This window comes from Echinops telfairi, unplaced genomic scaffold, assembly GCF_000313985.2.
Source record: "Echinops telfairi isolate 266 unplaced genomic scaffold, ASM31398v2 ScPeMD7_7423;HRSCAF=8461, whole genome shotgun sequence".
NCBI lineage: Eukaryota > Metazoa > Chordata > Mammalia > Afrosoricida > Tenrecidae > Echinops > Echinops telfairi.
Genome location: NW_022111323.1, coordinates 4,870,157 through 4,876,063, shown reverse-complemented (window position 1 = coordinate 4,876,063; position 5,907 = coordinate 4,870,157).

Sequence of the window (5,907 nt, the reverse complement as noted above, 5' to 3'; positions counted from 1 at the left end):
CTGGCTCATCTCCTCCCAGAGAGACCCCCCTGCAAGGGGATCTCCAGTGGCCTACAAATGGGCTTTGGGTCTCCGCTCTGCTCCGCACTCCCTCCCTCTTTCGCTATGGTAAGATTTTTTGTTCTGATGATGCCTGATACCTGATCCCTTCAACAAGCATAAATTTAATGAAGCATTTGCCCCAGCTTTAGGAAAAAGTCTGGCATGAAACAAGCCAGATTTGGGACTCCTGAGGAACCTTTCAACCTACTTTGGCATTTACATTTGTGGAATGGGATTTAGCAGGTAGGCACATTGCTGCAGGTTTCTCTTGTTGGACCTTAAACTACTCTTTTGATTCACTCTCTCTGGTCTTCACTATCCCAAGAAGATCAGTCAGGTTTTGTAAGGTTTCATATATTTGGATAAGACTTTCCCAAACTCTTTCAAATTCCGTGATTCCACTGGGCCGTCACATCAACCTCCAAAGATAAAAAGTATTACTTTGTCTTTAACAATAAAAAGACAGGCAATCAGAAAAGGGGAGGCAGTCCTGCAAAGAAAGCAAAACTATTACTGCTTGGTGGGGAGGGAAGTAGCAATGCTTTCTCCCCCACCCCAGCCCCCAATGTGGAAAGTAAGGGAAGCAGGCTTCAAACGGGCTAATGCAAGTCTTCTGGAAATAGTCATAGAAGCGTCCAGTTCCCAGTAAGACTTTGAAGTATCAGGTTGAAAGCAGCCCCAGAACACCCAGAAAATGAAGCGTTTATAAATATTGATAGGAGAACGAGGAGACGCTCTGACACAAAGAGCGCCAAATTGTTCTTCCACAGGACCTGAAGACTTCCCAGGAGAACGTGGCTGCTTAAGAAAGAAGAATGTAGCTGAAGGATTTGGGAGAGAGCCAAAAGGAAGCCCCCAACGTGTATCAAACCCATAAAAGTAAGTCCTTAGGGAAGTAGGGGAACCAAGCTTGGATAGAAACATGTTTGTGTGTATTTGCTGAGGTGGGGATTCAGAGCTGACTAGTTCAGCAACTATTTAATGAGCCCCTGCCAATGGTTGATCTGGGGCATGCAAAAGACGAATAAGCCATAATCCTTTTCTCAAAGAGCTCACACTCCAGTGTGGGAGACAGACTTGCAGAGAGAATTGCAGCATTCTTCAGAAAGCTATGTGTAGGGAAGCCCCAAGCTGTGCTGGAAAGGATGATCCCTGAAGTACTCTGGATGAGCTTACTCCTGAAGCACATACTAGAGGGCAGTCATCACACAAATACCGGGGTAACAAGGAGGCTGGGTCCTTTCAAGCATCGTTGGTCAGGGTATCAATTGGGACACTTTGTTTGAAGGGTCACTTGGTAACAGGCACACATTCACTGACCAACAATTCCACTGGTGGGCATTTTTCCTACATTAACTCAAGCACAAGTTGTTTGTACAAACATATTTATTGTTTATACTAGAAAAAGAATAAAAAGCAGTTACATTTCCATCATGTTTTTATTAGATGCCTTTAAGTGGGTTCTGACTCATAGCAACACTATGTATAACAGAATGAAACATCTTCTGCTACTGTGCCATCCTCATAATCATTCTTATGTTTCAACCCAATATTGTAGCCACTGTGTCTGTTTTGGGTCATCCTCTTTTTCGCTGCCTCCACTTTATCAAGCAATGTTGTCTTTCTCCTGGGACTAGTTTCTAGTCTCTCCTGACAACAAACCTAAAATACGTGAGATGAAGTCTCTCCATCCTTGCCTGTAAGGCTCATTTGGCCTGTACTTTTTCCAAGACTGTTTTGTTCGTTTTTTGCAGCCTGGTTAAATAAATTACGGCATAGTCATCAGCTGTTTACTAGACAGGCTTTACCCAGAATTAGGCACATTTACATGTATGAACATGGATTAGTGGTTACCAAAATGCTTAACAAAATAAACATTCACAGATATACTTACCTGTGAAAGGAGCCCTGATAGTGTGGTAGTTATGTGTTGGGCTGCTAACTGCAAATTCTGAAGTTTGAAAGAACCATCTCTATGAGAGAAAGATGAGGCTTTCTACTCCCATAAAGAATTACAGTCTTGAAAAACCACAGAAGCAGTTTTACCCTGTTGTATTGGGTCACTGAAAATAGGAATCCACTTGATTTCAGAGAATTTTTGGAGTTATACATAGCCTATGCCTGTAGACACACAAGAAACAGGGATCGAGGTCAGGGGTAACAAGGAGTTTCACTTTTTTACTCAGGGTTTTTTTTTTTCCCTATCTTGAGTTTTATGACTTTGATGTTATGTTTATTTATCTATTTTTACTATGTGAAACCATGATCAATTAAGGAAGGATGAAAGAAGGAAAGAAGGAAGGAAGGAAGGAAGGAAGGAAGGAAGGAAGGAAGGAAGGAAGGAAGGAAGGAAGGAAGAACAAAAGGGTAGGCAGGCAATCTTGAGCCAGCAGAACTACATAAACAAAGGCTGGAGGTATAAAATTCTATAGTTTGTATGTTAGGCCTCGAGTTGTGGGAAAAAAGGAATCCCTATCCTAAAGGGTAATTTGAATGAACAAATGACATAATATTGTTGCTAGGTGCCATCAAGTCAGTTCCAACTCATAGCAACAAGAGGACAAAACACTACCAGACCTGAGCCATCCTCACAATTGTTCTTATGTTGAACACATAACTGCAGGCATTGTGTCAATCAAGATAGATTGACACAATGATACAAGATACATTGGTAGATCTTCCTCTTTTTCACAGCCCCTCTTCTTTACCAAGCCTGATGTATTTCTCCAGGGAGGGGCTCTCTCTTGTCAATATATCCAAAGTACATGAAACTAAGTTTTGCCATTCTTACCTCTGAGAAGCGCTCTGGCTGTACTTCATTCAAGACATATTTGCTTATTCTTTTGTCAGTGGATGGTACTTTCAATATTCATCACTAGCATCACAATTCAAATGCGTTGATTCTTCTTCAGTCTTCCTGATTCACTACATGTATATGATGTTATTGAAAGTATAATGGCTTGGGTCATGGGCACTTTAGTCTTCAAATAACATTCTTGCTTTTTAAAAAAGAGATTAAAGAGGTCTTGTGCAATTCACTGTCATCGAGTCACTGCTGATTCACAGCGACCATGTAAGACAGGTAGAATTGCCCCCTGTGAGTTTCCAAGATTGTAACTATAACACAATGTATCCTTTCACTTTTGATTGCTGCTTCCTTAAGCATTGGATCTCTGCATGATGAAATCCTTGACAACTTCCATATTTTCTCCATTTATCATATTTTCTATTGGTCCAGTTGTGAAGAATTTTGTTTTCTTACATTGGGTTGTAATCCACACTAAAGGTTACAATCCTTGATCTTCATCAGAAAGTGCCTCAAGTTCTCTTCATATTCATCAAGCAAAGTTATGGTAGGTGCACATGGCAGATTGTTAATAAGCTTTCATGCAATCCGGATGAAACATTCTTCATATAATCCAGTTTCTCTGATGATTTGCTTGGCATACAAATTGAATAAGTATGGTGATAGGACACAATCCTGGTAAACATCTTTACTGATTTTAAACCATTCAGCATTCCCTTGTCTTGTTTGTATAACTGCCTCTTGATTCATTTACAAGTTCCACATGAGCACAATCGAATGTTCTGGAATTCACATTCTCAAGGCTATCCATAATTTGTATAATCATTAAAAAACAAGTAAACATCCTTATGGTATTCTCTGCACTCAGCCTAGATCAGCGATTCTCAACCTGTGGGTCGCAACCCCTTTGTGGGTTGAATGACCCTTTCACAATTAATAACAGTAGCAAAATTATAGTTATGAAGTAACACCAAAAATAATTTTATGGTTGGGGGTTCCCCACAACATGAAGAAATTTATTAAAGGGTTGTGGCATTAGGAAGGTTGAGAACCACTGGCCTAGATCCATCTGATATCAGCAATGAAATCCTTTGTTCCACGTCCTCTTCTGAATCTGGCCTGAACCTCTGGCAGCTCCCTGTCAATGCACTCCTACAAACATTGGTGGATGTTCCTCATCAAAAATTTACTTGCATGTGTTATCTATGGCATTGTTCTATAATTTGAGCATTCTGGTGGGCCACCATTCTTTGGAATGGGTACAAATATGGATATCTTCCAGTCAATTAGCCAAGTAGCTGTCTTCCAAATTTCCTAGCATAGCCAAGTGAGTACATCCAGTGCTTCATCAACTTGTTGAAACATTTCAATTTGTATTCCATCAATTCCTGGGGCCTTGTTTTTGACTAATGTTTCCAGTGTAGCTTGAACTTCTTCCTCCAGTAGTTCTTGTTCATATGTTACCTCTTGAAATGGTTGAATGCCAATTAGTTATTTTTGGTAGAGTGACTCTGTGTATTCTCTCCATCTTCTTTTGATGCATCATAAGAAAATGGAAAAAGTATTAGTGTCTTCAGTCTGAAATTGATCAAACATGCAATCAAGATGCATTGGAATAAAGAAATTACATGGTTTACTATGCTGAGACTGACACAATTAACAGGAATGGCATTGAATTCATCTTCAACAAAGCCATTTCAAGTACAATGATATCTGTGATAAGATAATGTATATCTAAGAAAATGCATATTAAAGGAAATCTGATCAATGTAATTATTAGTCAAATTTATACAACAATTACCAATGCTAATGTAGAAATTGAAGGATTCTATCAACATTTTCAGTCTTCATCGATCAAACATGCAATAAAGTTATATTGATCATTTTTGGCAATTGAAATACAAAAGTTGGAAACAAAGAGGAGGAAAAGGTACTTGGAAAATATGGCCTCTGTGATAGAAACAATGCTGGAGAGTCCATGATAGAATTTTCAAGACCCATGACTTGTTTGTAGCAAACACCTTTTTCCAACAACACAAACATTGACTATACACATGGACTACTCAAGATGGAATACACAGAACTTAACTTTACTACATCTGTGGGAAGAGACAATGGAGAAGCTCAATATCAGTAGCTAAAATGATACCAAAGGCTGATTATGGAACAGATCATCAATTACTCATATGCAAGTGCAGGTTGAAGCTGAAGAAAATTAAAGCAAGTCCACAAGAGCCAAAACACGATCTTCAGTCTATCCCACCTGAATTTCAAGAACATTTCAACAACAGATTTGACGCATTGAACACTAATGACAGAAGACCTGAAGAGCTGTGGGATGGCATTAAGAACAGCATTCACGGGGGAGGGGGGAAAATGAGCTGACACCAGGGGCTCAAGTGGAAATTGAGTGTCATAAGAATGATGAAGTCAACATATGTACTAAAGTGCTGGACACAGATGACGTATGTAGATTGTGGTGAGTTGTATGAGCCCCTAATAAAAGGATTATTTAATTAAAAAAAAGAAAATCCAATAGAGCACAATTATACTGTGAAGCCATGACAACTAGTTTGTTAAATGGATCACCAATGTGGTAAAAAAAAAAAAGAAGAACATCATTCATGAAGAAAGCATAAAGTCATAAAAAAGCCAGGAAAGAAAGATCCAAGTGTATGTCAAAAGAGACTTTGAAACTCACTCTGAATTGTAGAATAGTTTGGAAGAAATGATGAAGACAAAGAACTAAAAACAAAAATTCAAAGGGCAGTTCAAGAAGACAAAGCAAAATATTGTAATAAAATGGGCAAAGACCTAGAATTAGAAAACCAAAAACGAAGAATACTCTCAGCATATCCTAAACTGAAGGAACTCAAGAAAAAAAATCCAAGCCTTGAGGAGCAATATTGAAAGCGTCTCTGAGCAAAACAGTGAATGATTCAGGCATCAAGCATATATTTTTGTTTGCTATTCTTATTTTCCATGCCTCTCTTCTTGGCCGGAGTGGCAAGAATACAGGGTTCAAAAGAAAGAGTGACCACTCCCTGGGTAGAAAGACC